Consider the following 12,880-nt stretch of genomic DNA (forward strand, 5'->3'; position numbering starts at 1 on the left):
AGGAGGCGTCTCTACAGTAACCAATAACTGCTGCTAACTCTAGCTGCCCTTAGCTAGTTAGCTCAGTTAGCCATGCAGCTAGTGGTCCTGGGTTGACTCTGCCTGGAGTAGGACTTCAGAGCACAGGAAGAATGTAACTAAGTACATTTACTCAAGTACTATACTAACATTTTGAGGCAGTCTTATTTTACCTGCGTATTTCCATTTTCTGCTACTAAATACTACCACTCTGCTACATTCTGGAGGCAAATATTGTGCTTTTTTACTCAACTACATATATTTGCTAAATTTAGGTATTAGTTACTTTGGAGATCACATGCTGCATCAGAGCCTTCTTAAAATGTAAAAATGTACCTGCAATTGGATACAATTATCAATCATCACATAGTAAACAGCATATAAATAAGCTGAAGATGATGTATCATTCATTTGAACTTTCCATACTCAAGTACATTTAATAGCAGATATTCTAGGACATTTAATCATATACTATTTGTATTTTATGCAACATTATTAGCATTATTTACAGTAAACTGATATTTTCATACAAATTGAGCCTTCATCTGCTTCCCATCTCACATGACTCTATATTTAGATTAGACTGCATTCGGATACATCAGATTTGACACTTGATTGTTAGGTCTGTGTGAAATTCTCCAGCATGTGCTCGGTTCGTCTCCCGCAGAGTCATTCCTGTCATGAAGCAGAGGGTTTTAATAAAAAGCAGCCGGCTGCACACACACACACACACACACACACACACACACACACTTTACTGCTCCATTTACTGTGTGTTTCTGGGGGTGGAAGGTAGCTGTCTGACTCGCGTGTTTGATGGTTTTGTAATTAAAATACAATTAGCCTCCCTATAGCGCTGCAGGGACACTGGACGCCACTCACACACACACACACACACACACACACACACACACACACACACACACACACACACACACACACACTTGGCAAGTACAGAGTGCTGCCAAACAAACGGTGTCCTAATTCAAAGGCACACAATGGCCGGTCAAACATTTCAATCACACATTCATGCTCACACACACACCTGACCGGCCCGGGCTGATAAAGAGCAGCATCCCTGGCTCGGCAGATACTCCATCACCATGGCAACTGAGCGCTGTCAGGACCCTGAACCAGTAACACCAGCAGATCGTCACACAGACACAGACTGGGTTTGAGCCCTTTGTAACGCCTTTATCGTCACTTTTCTGAGCAGCAGCTGAACGATTCACTGCCTCACGAAAATGTGTATTTCTTCCTCAGAGTTCAAACAAGAAACCAACCGGTTACATGTTGGCTCCACTGCTCGTTACAGTGAATATTTAAAATAATTCAAAGCTGCTTTGTGATGACGGTCACCAGTTGTTTTCTCTGCTGAGATGTTCGGCTAAACGGATTTAAAAATATCTGTATCTGTGCGGCGCCGAGGCACAACCAGGCTGAATTAATGTCACAGTGATGGAAAATGTACAAAAGCTGAAACCACACCGGAGCTGTCCTTTAAACTGTGTGGACACAGTTGAGGCATCAAAAGCGTAGATCCCTGGTGCTTCAGGCGACAGGCTGCTCTCCAGGTAAACACATTCAGATGCTCCTCAGTAATAAGTGGACTCTCAGCGCATCACAGGACTCAACACATCCTGCCTTTATCGTCAGTAGAGGCTCTGAAAGTGTTCACAGAGGCCACTTTTTGAGGGTTTTTTTTTGTTTTGTTTGTTTTTTTTTGTTTGTATTGAGGTGTAACCAGAGGCCGGACTGTCAGTTGTGTGTTCATTTCTAGCTCACTGTGTCCTCTCCTACACAAACTTGGACGTGTCAGATTTGGGAGCCTCTCACCAGCACATATCACTCCACACCTTCAGCTGCATTATCACACAAAAAGGGACAATCCTGCAAGACCCCCATGCACCATCAGTAGTCATCGATGGATTTTAAGAAAACAGATGCCACTGGTGATCTCTCTTTAACACGGTCATTCTGGTATTAAGACAATGCTATTTGTAGTTCAATGCAGCAGCTTCACTGCTGGACTTAGTTACAGCTCAGGTGTCATTTGTCATCAGAGGGGGAATGTAACACTGAAATACATTAGAATGGAGGACTGTCTTGCACTAATCAGCTGTAAGAATATAACTTTAGTTAGCTGGCTAGTTAGCAATCAAGATGTGAGCAAAGTGGCTGTGATTATTTTCTGACTCTTACTAAGAAAAGGACCATAAGACATCATGTGTTTTCCTGCTGCCCTGGATGAGCAAACCCTCTCCCGGATCACCTCAACCAATCACAGACCTCACAGCTTCCATTCATCTTCCCAGTCACTAATCACCATCTCCTACCTCCACCCTGCTTCCACTTCCAGATGCCAACATCCAACCAGCATCATCTGTGTGATGATAGTCAGGTAGTGTTTTAACTGAGGTTGCAGTCTAGCTGCAACAGTTAAGCTGCGTTGTTAACATTATTAAAGGATTCAAATTCTCTACAAAGTAACATTTTACATTTCGGTGCCAATTGTCTGGATGAAAAAAACAAAGGGTTGCCTTTCTGGGTTTAATCAGTGTGACGGACCTGCAGCAAGTTCCAGCAGAATTTCAATGAAAATGGAAAAAAAACACTTCTTCTAAATGACAACATCTAAATGAGATTTGTTGTTCCAACAGCGCTCAAATGATGATATTTTAAGGGTTTATGCTCAAGCTGGTCCATGTCGCATAATATTCATTTAAATCTGTTGAAACACCTGTTTTATCACTGCTTACTGGGACTGCAGGTTGCAAAAGCAAACAAAAAATCCACAACTTTACAGTTTGCTTTGGTGATGTAAAGAATATGTGAAATTGTGGAAGACAAGTTTGTTTACTTTAAAGAAGTCAGAAGTGTTTCTTTCTGTGTCGAACAGCCAGTTTCTCCCAATATAAACATGACTGAACGCATCCAGGAAGAGTCAACGTTAGCCAGATATTCAGATTTGTCCCAACCTGAGACCCTTTAGCGGTCTCACAGTTAAATGCGTTCAGAGAAGCAGGAGTTATTAATAACTGCTTCCTGCTTCCAGCTGCCTCGGCTCTGTTTGCTGTGTGAGCATTAGGAAATAAATCACATCTATATATACATGAAGGGAGAAATGAAGCGGATCAAATCGTCTCGATCCCTCTCCTGCCTGTCTGTCACCTCCAGCACGCCCAAACACACCACACACACTCTGCAAATCCCTGTTTATTCTGTCCTTTTTGTACTAGTGTGTGTGTGTGTGTGTTTGTTTGCTGGAAATAGAAGTGCCACCTCAGCAGGATGCACCATGGGAAAGTGGAGCAGATCAGAGGGGAGGAACATAAAGACCGACCAACAACCAGAACAACCTCCACCCCAGCCTGTGCCCAGCCGCCCACCGCCATCTTGTGCCCACGCAGGACTTGCGCTTGTTCTAGATTGCCATCACATCGAGGACAAAATGGCCGCCACCTGCCTGACTGTACACCCAAATGTTCCTCACTACCCTATTTTCTGTCTTATCACAGTTGGCCTCAACTACCAAACTCCAGCACAGCTGGTGGTGATGGTGTTCACAGGTTGAGAATGATTGATTGAGAAGATTCATCGTGACTTCAGATCCAAAGGAAGACGTAAAACAAAAAAAAGAAGAACTCAAGAGGGTTCCAGCATGGTTGGAAAGTCTTCATGGTTTAAACATTTGGACCTGATTTAAAACAGACCTGTGTGAAATCTCCCAGAGAGCAACATTTGTAAAATTATTTCAAAGACCTGAGAACCTGAGAGTGAGTGGTGATCAGAACTGCCCTCAGGAAAATGTCACATGGACAGGTGTGTCTATATACTTTTGGCCACATCGCTGCTGTGATCACTTCACAATCATCTGAAAAAATGCCAACAAAGTCGTTCAGAGTGAAGCGCTGTGTTGAATCGCTGCCTTGCTCAAACGAAACAAAACCTGCAAATGTTTCGTTTGAGTACAAACAGCAGCTGCAGGCAGATGTTCTGTTCACGTGTGCATGAGCATTATTATATGTATAAAGAAACACACACACACACACACACACACCTGCTTAGCTCAGTACAGCAGCTTCTCTCAGATCACTGCCTGCAGCGTAGTACTCACAACCCTAGCTCTGAGAGAGAGGGAAGAGGCAGTGCTGTTTTGGCTGCAGGGCAGTGTTTTCTGGATGACACACACACACACACACACACACACACACACACACACACACACGCACACACACACACACACACACACACAGACCTTTGTCTATCCCTCTATACCTTCGTTTGTCTGTCTCTCTTTTCCCTCGTTACTTCCTACTCTCTCTATCGCTCTCGCTCTCTCCCTCTGGATCCCACTCTGTCTTTAGGTCTCTCTCTCTTTTTCCACTCCTCATTCATTCTCCACTCAGATTCAACACAGTTGTGTCGAATTATCGCTGGCAGCCGCTCTTCACATGGGCCGGGAGTGTGTGTGTGTGTGTGTGTGTGTTTTGGTTTAAGAGTGTGTGCATGCATACTTGATAAGGACAGACTTTTATAAGCATGCACAATGCAGCCTCACACACTCTTATCTCCCACAGAGGGAGGTAATGAGGATCTCTCTCACACACACACACACACACACACACACACACACACACACGCATACACACACACACACACACTCAGTTATCTCCCTCTCCGTGTCTCGGCTGACAAACAGTCAGCGAGGCGTCGTGCGTTTCTCCTCTCGCTGGTTTTTAATCATCTCTGAACAATGTGGCCCAGTGAACGCGCCTCCTCCTCTTCATCCTCCTCTTCCTCCTCTGGTAGCAGCTCCTGCAGGAGGATGAGGAGCAGCAGCGGGAGGAGGCCTGGCCTTCTTATCTATCTGAACCCACAGCTGGCCTCCTCCTCTTCTTCCTTCATCACCTCCTGCAGTGGGACAAGGAGCAGCAGTAGGAGGAGGCCTGTCCCTCTTATCAGACCTCCTCTTGCTCCTTTTCGGTCCAACACCTCTTCCTGTCTTCCTCACCTGCTCATCCTTTGCCTGCTGCTCGTGTTTTTACCTCCTTCTGCTCCTACTTCCTCGACTGTCCTCCTTTTCTTACTAATTTCTCCACTTTGCTTGCTCTTTTAGTCCCCCTGCTGTCCTTCCTCCTCCTTTTCTCCCACCTTTATTCAACTCATCCTTCTCCTGCTTACTATTCCTTCTTTTCCTACTTGCTCCTCTTCCCTCAGTGTTTTCCTGTTCATCCTCCTCCTCTAATTTCTCTCCCTCTTGTTTCCTACACTAGTGTTTACCTCCCCACATCTCATCCTCTTCTTCTGCTGTTTACCGTCCTACTACTTCCATCCTCTTCCTTCTCTTGCTTCTGTCCCTCTTGATTTGTCCTTCCTGCTTTTCTCTCCTTCCTCCTCTTCCTCCACCGACACGGTCCTTTTTTATATTTTTTTTTATCATCCTTCAACTCTTCCTTTTCCACTTTCCTCATTCTTTACTCCTCCTCCTTTTGCTCTTCTTCCTCCTTGTTAATTCCTCCACCATCTTCCTCCTCCTCTTCCTTTTTCCTGCTACCTCTTACTCCTTTTGATTTCTCCCTCCTGCTGCTCTCTCCTTCCTCTGATGGCTACCTCCGCCTTCTTTTTTCATCATTCGTCTACCCTTCATCCTTTTCCTCCTTGTTCCTCCTCCAGACCTCCTCTCTCCAATCCAAGAGAAATGTGCAAAGTCTGGCACGAGTATCTGTAGCTTCAATTCTACTAGGTTTTTTTGGACTTAAAACTTGGTTTCCGAGGATGTCCTTGTGGTGAGGGTGATATTATCTCCATAAAATGTTTGAAAAAGTCGTTCTGCGGGTTAATTTTTCCGCTGACAGGCTCACAGATCACGCCCTGCCTCCTACACTTTGCAGCCATCTTGTTTAAACTCTGCATTGTGCTCCAGTTAAAGCCTCTTTAATTCTGCCTTTCTGCATGATTGATTCGGCAGCATATTCATGGCCTCTGTGTTTCCCTCAGCGATGATAATGAAGGTCAGCTACTATGGATTCAAGGAAAAATGGTTCATCACGCCTCCTTGTTTTACATAAAAGTGCACATGTGCATTTTGCCTGCAGACGACTGAATATTCTCCAGAAACTCTGTTCAGAGTGCAGCATTAACAGTTTACTGCGGAGGAAGGAGGCCATGGCGAGCTGCTTTTCCTTGGATTTTAATCACCGGCCTTCATCGCTGTTAAGATGGATTCAATTTGCACCCTCATATCTGTTATATACTGCGTGTTGAGAGGGCAAAAACAGAATGTTAACTGCTTGAAATGGAAGTTGATACATCGATAAAGACACAGACTGAAAGTAAAACTTCTACAGTGTTTTCCTTTAACATGTCTAATCTTCAAAATCTGATGCAGTTTTGTATTTAGTTTTGTGAGGTATTTATGTGAGTAAAAAGTAGTAATAAATAAGTAAAAGTCCTGCATTCAAAACCTTATGTACGCTTAACCTTACTATCAAGCTGTGGGTGCCAAGTGAAAGACCATTCAAGTCGATATTCTATTTGTAAGACTGAAACCACTGGACAGGTATTATAAGCCAAAACAGGATCATTCCCTAACCCTGACCAAGTGATCATTGTATGATCTTAATATTTATAAGTCTGAAACCACTAGATATTGTTAATATCCTTCTAGGTTTTTTTTTTGTTTTTTTTTTTTTTTTTCCAGAAATATATTAGGTGAAAACAGGATCTTTTCTTGAACCTGACCAGCTGATCATTGTGTTTAAACCTGCCATGCACACAGCTGGTATCTCTAGCATGTGCATATGTCTAACCAGAGATGGCTGCCAGCACAGAACCACTGTTCTAGACTGTGTTTCAACATGTTAGCATAGCATGAAACTACTAGATATTTTTAACTACACATCAAGACCTCTTCCAGAGGTATTTCATGTTGAAACGTTGCGTAACTCTAACCACGTGGTGCTTTTTGTACCTAAACCTAACCAGTGATTGCTGCCAAGCCACAGACCACTGTTTGTGGCATTTTTACATTCTAAAATCACCTTGATGGCATCAACTTCCTCTGCGGCTTTATCTGACTCATTAAATGCTGATAGAGAGTTTGATGGCTCATAATGGACATTGATCAGAGAGCAGCAGTGAAGCGTCGTGCTAACAGCCGTTCAGTGTTTCTATGTAAAGTTTCCTCATGAATCCAAATGAAGAAGCCACAGCAGGGAAATGAGTTCCCATCCAAGCACAGACACACTAAACACATGCAAAACACATGCACGGCATGCTGTGTGTGTGTGTGTGTGTGTGTGTGTGTGTGTGTGTGTGTGTGTGTGTGTGTGTGTGTGTGTGTGTGTGTGTGTGTGTGTGTGTGCGTGTGGTATTGGGATAAACCCAGAATATAAAATAGGGAAACATAAAGAAGTCATGTTTCCGCTGCAGCCTTTAACATTTTCTGTGTCCTTGTTGGAGATGTCTTGTTTTTTGAGTTTTAGCATCAGTATCAAAACTCTAAACACTCCAAGACCATTTTTTCATCATATGTTTAATAGATTTGTATGAATCCTCTGTCATTGAGCCTCATTGTTCTCCAAAAACAACTACAAACACATAAAAAAATACAGAATAACATCAGATTTATCTTTAAATGTTGTCCATACACAACTTACTGTAGGAGAAGATTTTGGCTCAATCCCATTTCCAGTACCACCTACCCTTGTTTTCAAATCCCTCCTTGCTCCTAAGACCAGAGTGACCAAACGGGACAATACTTCAAGACCATCATATGTCATCAGCCCAGGCGTTTCTAATATGGAGCCTACAGCTCTGGTAATTTTTTCCTGTTACTGTGTCCTTCCTTCCATCATTTTTCTGATTGGCGATACAAAAGCATACCAACTTCGTGCCATCAATCAGTGACTTCCACCCTCCATTACCTGGACACCAGCAACACTTGCACGATATGGTCAAAAAGTGACATTGTGATTATTTTTACAGATATTGCAATTGTGATATAAATGATGATTATTATGGATGATTCAATTTTACATCTTAATTTTCCTTTTCATCGAAGAACTAGCAAGATCATGATGATGTGGCATTTCTACCGGTTTCTGCCAATCAGACACGTCTCACACATGTGGAGAACGTAAAAAATTGCAGTTCTTGCAATTTTGATTATTTAGCGATTCATTGTGCAGCCCTGATTTATAGGTTTACACTGGCATCCTGTGCTCCTACCCTGCTAGTCTGCACTGATATTGGAGGAGAAGTATCAAGTGCAGCAACGTTACTGAGGGAGTTTCATCATTTTGACACCAAATGGAGGGAATTCAACTTATAAATATGTCTAAATGTGAGAATGTCACGTACAAATCAACAAGAATGTAACGTTGGCTAGCTAGTTACATTTTCAAAAATGTGATAGGAACCTTTAATATTCTGATCAAAGAACAAGTAAACAAGAGCCTGAACCTAAGAGGATATTCGATACCAACATTCAGGACTCAGACTAATCCAGGACTACACGTCCACATACAGTACACTTCACATTTTAAATATTCTGTATAACTTCAGACACGACAGTCATGTGCTGACGCTCCCTTCATCCTTTCTCCTTTGTCTAACAGAAACAAGCTGTATCACTGCATCTGTCACTCAGCATCACTGTGCCCCACATCAACACACACACACACACGCAGATGAAACAGGTCAGCTGAGTCTCTCATCTGGTTCCCGGAGTTTAGTTGTAAGCCTACATTCCTTTGCCCTGCAGGTGTGTGTCTGTGCATGTGTGTGTCTGTGTGTGTGTTATCACTGAGCCAGTAAATCTAGTGTTATACTGGCAGAGCACATGGAGCCATAACTCTGGAGCACACTCACCTCCAGCATCAAACACACACACATGCACGCGTGTGTGTGCGCACGCACACAGTTATGTCCTCAGGTAAACTACAGTGTTGTCGCGAAGGGAACCACACACACACACATACACACACACAGAACACACTCACTCTCACACACACACACACACACAAGTCATATCCTCGGGTAAACTACAGTGTTGTCGAGAAGGGAACCAGGCACACACACACACACACACACACACACACACACACACACACACACACACACACACACACACTCACATGCACGCATGCGTGCATGCGCGCACACACACACGCAAACAGACACACACACACCACAGAGCTGCAGTCTTGACAGCTCTGTGGTGTGTGTGCGTTTGTGTTCAAAGCTGACACTGGCAGAGACACTGACACAGCAATCCAATGAACTCGGGGGTGACACCCGCACACACACACACACACACACACACACACACACACACACACACACACACACACACACACACACACACACATACAGATCAGAGAAATGAATAAATCTTCTTCTTCAGTTTGTATTTTTCAATTTGCTGCCTCGCTGCTCTCTCACGCAGCATTCAAACTCACTGACAACAGTGAACGCAGCGCTGATGGGTGATGGCGGACAGGAAAACCCCCCGAACTGACCCTCAGTCAATGAGCAGGGGGGCCACAGTGTCACATTGTGCACAGTTGCTGTATTTTTGTATGTACGAGCATTTATGACTTGCTGAGGTTTATAAACTGTCGCTCAGTTAACAAACTGTGTTACAAAGCAGAATATTTAAATATGGAGCACATTTATGAGTTTGCGTGTATTCAAGTTAATCTACACAATGCATCTGAAGTGCTTCTGTACATCTGAGTACATTATTCACATCTGGCATTAACATATGTCTCCTGTGACTACTTGTGAGCCTGCTTCTGCGCTCTAGATGCAAATAAACACATAAATCAACGGGACAAAGAACTTTGTGTGGTGAAATCAGTGTAAACAGTGTGTTCAAACAGCTGATCAGTGTTGGCAGGTAAGACTTTAGACACAGAATCAGACAGGCTGGTACAGACATGCTGCCACAAACGGACACTTTTTACATGGAGACAAACAGCTTCATGTTCTGATTTAATGCTGATCTACTAAAAGGCACCACTGATTAAAAAAATGCCATATTCAGCATTTAACATAGTTTATAAGTTTCTCTGAGCTCAAAACTCATAAAATTGAGCGATTCTTAAAGGGAGTCTGGGGACTTTCTCTCCCATCTCCCATCGTTTATTTACTGTTGCTGACTGTGTAGCTGCTGTGGCTGCTTCTACTTAAATGTTGTGTGTCTGCAACTATTAGACATAAGTTATCCTGGTCGTTTAGCTGTTCATTATGACATCATTATATAGGTTGACCTCTTAAGGTTCCTGTTTGAGTTAGTATGTGTGTGTCTGTGTGTGTGTGTGTGTAGATTTGACATTTCTTCAAGCCTGTCTATGTTCTGTTTGTTTGCATTTCCCTGAATATTCTTTACATAATCTGAATAATTACGTATTGTCCGCTGTGTGTTTCCGTGCATTAACATGTATTTCCCCTCATTTCTGACAGTTTGTGTGTGGTCCCAGGTCATGTTTATGTATGTGCATGTCATGTGATTTACTGTAAACTGCACTTCCCTAAGTTTCATAACAAGGAGGAAAATAACTCCGGATTCAACTGAGGCAGAAAAACAGCAAAAAAAAAAAAAAAAAAGGGGAAAAAAAAGAAAAAAAAGAATGGGGATGAAGTGGTTTACAGCTGACAGCTCTGGTATGTTAATCCCTAAAAACACCTCCCTTCCTCTCCTCCTCCTCCTCCTCCTCATCCTCCTGCAGTCAGGAATGCTGCAGCAGGTTATAATTGGCTCCAGGATGGAGCGAGGGAGGATGAAAAGAATGAGCGAAAGGTGGAGTGATAAAAAAGACGGAGAGGGAGACATGTGAGCGAGGAGATTTGGTTTTGATTTTGCTCAGCTGTCGTCCAGCTTCGACGGGGAGAAGAAAAACTGAAGAAACTCTGATTTCCCAGTTTTCTGTGTGAAGTTACGACTCTGAAAATCTGCCGTGTAAAATGTCTACTCCCTCCTTATTTTAGCTGGAAGACGTTAGATCACAACTATCTGCTGAATTCCCGAGAACAACATATGAAGTGGGTCAGTTTCAACTCTTCAGAAATATCAGTTCCTTAAACAGTGAAGCCATATTTGAGTCATGTTTTTTTGTCAGGGGACACGACAGTCGGAGTCCAAACACATGACAGTCACAATACGCCACAGTTCGTACATTCGTTAGCCTGTTTTACCTTCGTCAACACTGTACGTAAATGTCTGGGACAGGCTACCAATGAACAAAGTAACAATTTACAGATTCATCTGATCAGTAATCAAGACCATTTGCAGTCTATCCTTCACTTCCTGTTTCAACCGACAAAACCAGGTTCTTTCAGTCACGTTCAGGACGTTTTCCAGACTTGTTGTGCCAATAAAACCTCATTTTGTATGCCAAAACAAGTTCTTCCCCAAACCCGAACCAAGTGTAGATTTTATTGTGCCAAACATCACCAGACCAAAAGCACAATGTTGTCCGACAGAAATTTTTAAATCTAAATGTAAAGAATAAAAGTTGAAACAAAGTTGAAACGGAAAGTTGATTTTTGTATCTCTGCTGTAATTGTATTAGACACTGGTTTTTACATTGGACACTTTTTTTTTTTTGTATTTTGTATATTTCACTAATATTCATACTCTTTATTGTCTTAAAGGTGTGTGGGCCTGACCTGGAAAACCAGCTGGTTTTTCTATTGTACCATTCATTTTTGGAGCAATCTCCGGCACAAAAAGTGTCTCTGGATTACAATAGTTCTTTCTTATCTTATCTGTATTCCTGAGATTCTGTTGCCATTACATCATAAAGAGGTTATAATAACAATGTTTTTATTATAATAAAGACAATACTTTGCTCATATAGATGGTTTTTAAAAGCAGTAGCAAACTACATATTGTAGTCATTTAGTGTGGAAGACAGGTCAAATATTTTACACCTTCTGATCTATTTATCTGAACTATTCCATCCAAACAACCCGCATATCTCTAACATCTCAATGATCAGTCAATCATCACTTTCAGAAAACCAATAAAAGCTTGTGTAAATAATAGCTAGCCTCAAACAACAGCCCTGTAATGATTCCCATCACCATCAAGATGGACACATTTCCTATTACATGAAATATGTGTTATCCCAAAGTTTTCTGTAGGATTCCACTTTCAGCCTTTTCAGCCTTCAGTATAACTTGTTGGTCGTTTCTGTGTTTGTTGAGATTATCTGAGCTGGACTGACGTGATGGATGTTCAAAATCCATCGAACAACACCTCACTCACAACTTGTCACAAGTTTAGACTTGTGAAGCGACGCTGGTCTTTGTTAACCTGATACGCCAGATGGTTTGTTACACACGACCATCCGAGAAGTCTCCTGGAAACGGTCTGTAAAAAGGTCAGGCACTTGGCAGGTGATTGGACGGACCATCTGCGTTTCACCATCTATCCCGGGATAACTTCAACCAATCAGATTAACAGTGGGATAGCACTACCAACAAACTTGTGTCAAGAGAGTAAGATGCATTTCAGTGGAGGAATACGTTCAGTGTCTGAGCAGCTACGCTAACCTCCTGACGAGCTGCCATTGTTTTTTGCAGGCGGCTTCTCTCACAGCGCTCGATTGGTCTGAAACTCCAAGTCTGCCCATGTTTTTATTTTGTGCTTTTTCATCTCCCCTCTGATGCATGACAGCAACAACAACCAGGAAACAGAAGCAGAGTCGTTTTTCTACAACACTTTTAAATGATCTACAATCTAACTTTAATGAGCTACCTGCACCTGAGAAACAGATGGCTAAATGAGCGACTTGTATTGTGCCAACGTTAAAATCTGAACGCTATGTATAAAACATGACAGGAAGCTACC

At 42.6% G+C, this 12,880-nt stretch overlaps 1 protein-coding gene across 6 annotated transcripts in view; it reads right to left on the reverse strand.

Moving 5' to 3' along the window:
- LOC119007285 (protocadherin-1-like) overlaps positions 1–12,880 on the reverse strand; it is a 205,851-nt gene that overhangs the window by 102,234 nt on the left and 90,737 nt on the right. The window lies entirely within an intron of this gene.

This window comes from Acanthopagrus latus, chromosome 18 (assembly GCF_904848185.1).
Source record: "Acanthopagrus latus isolate v.2019 chromosome 18, fAcaLat1.1, whole genome shotgun sequence".
Classification (NCBI taxonomy): Eukaryota; Metazoa; Chordata; class Actinopteri; order Spariformes; family Sparidae; genus Acanthopagrus; species Acanthopagrus latus.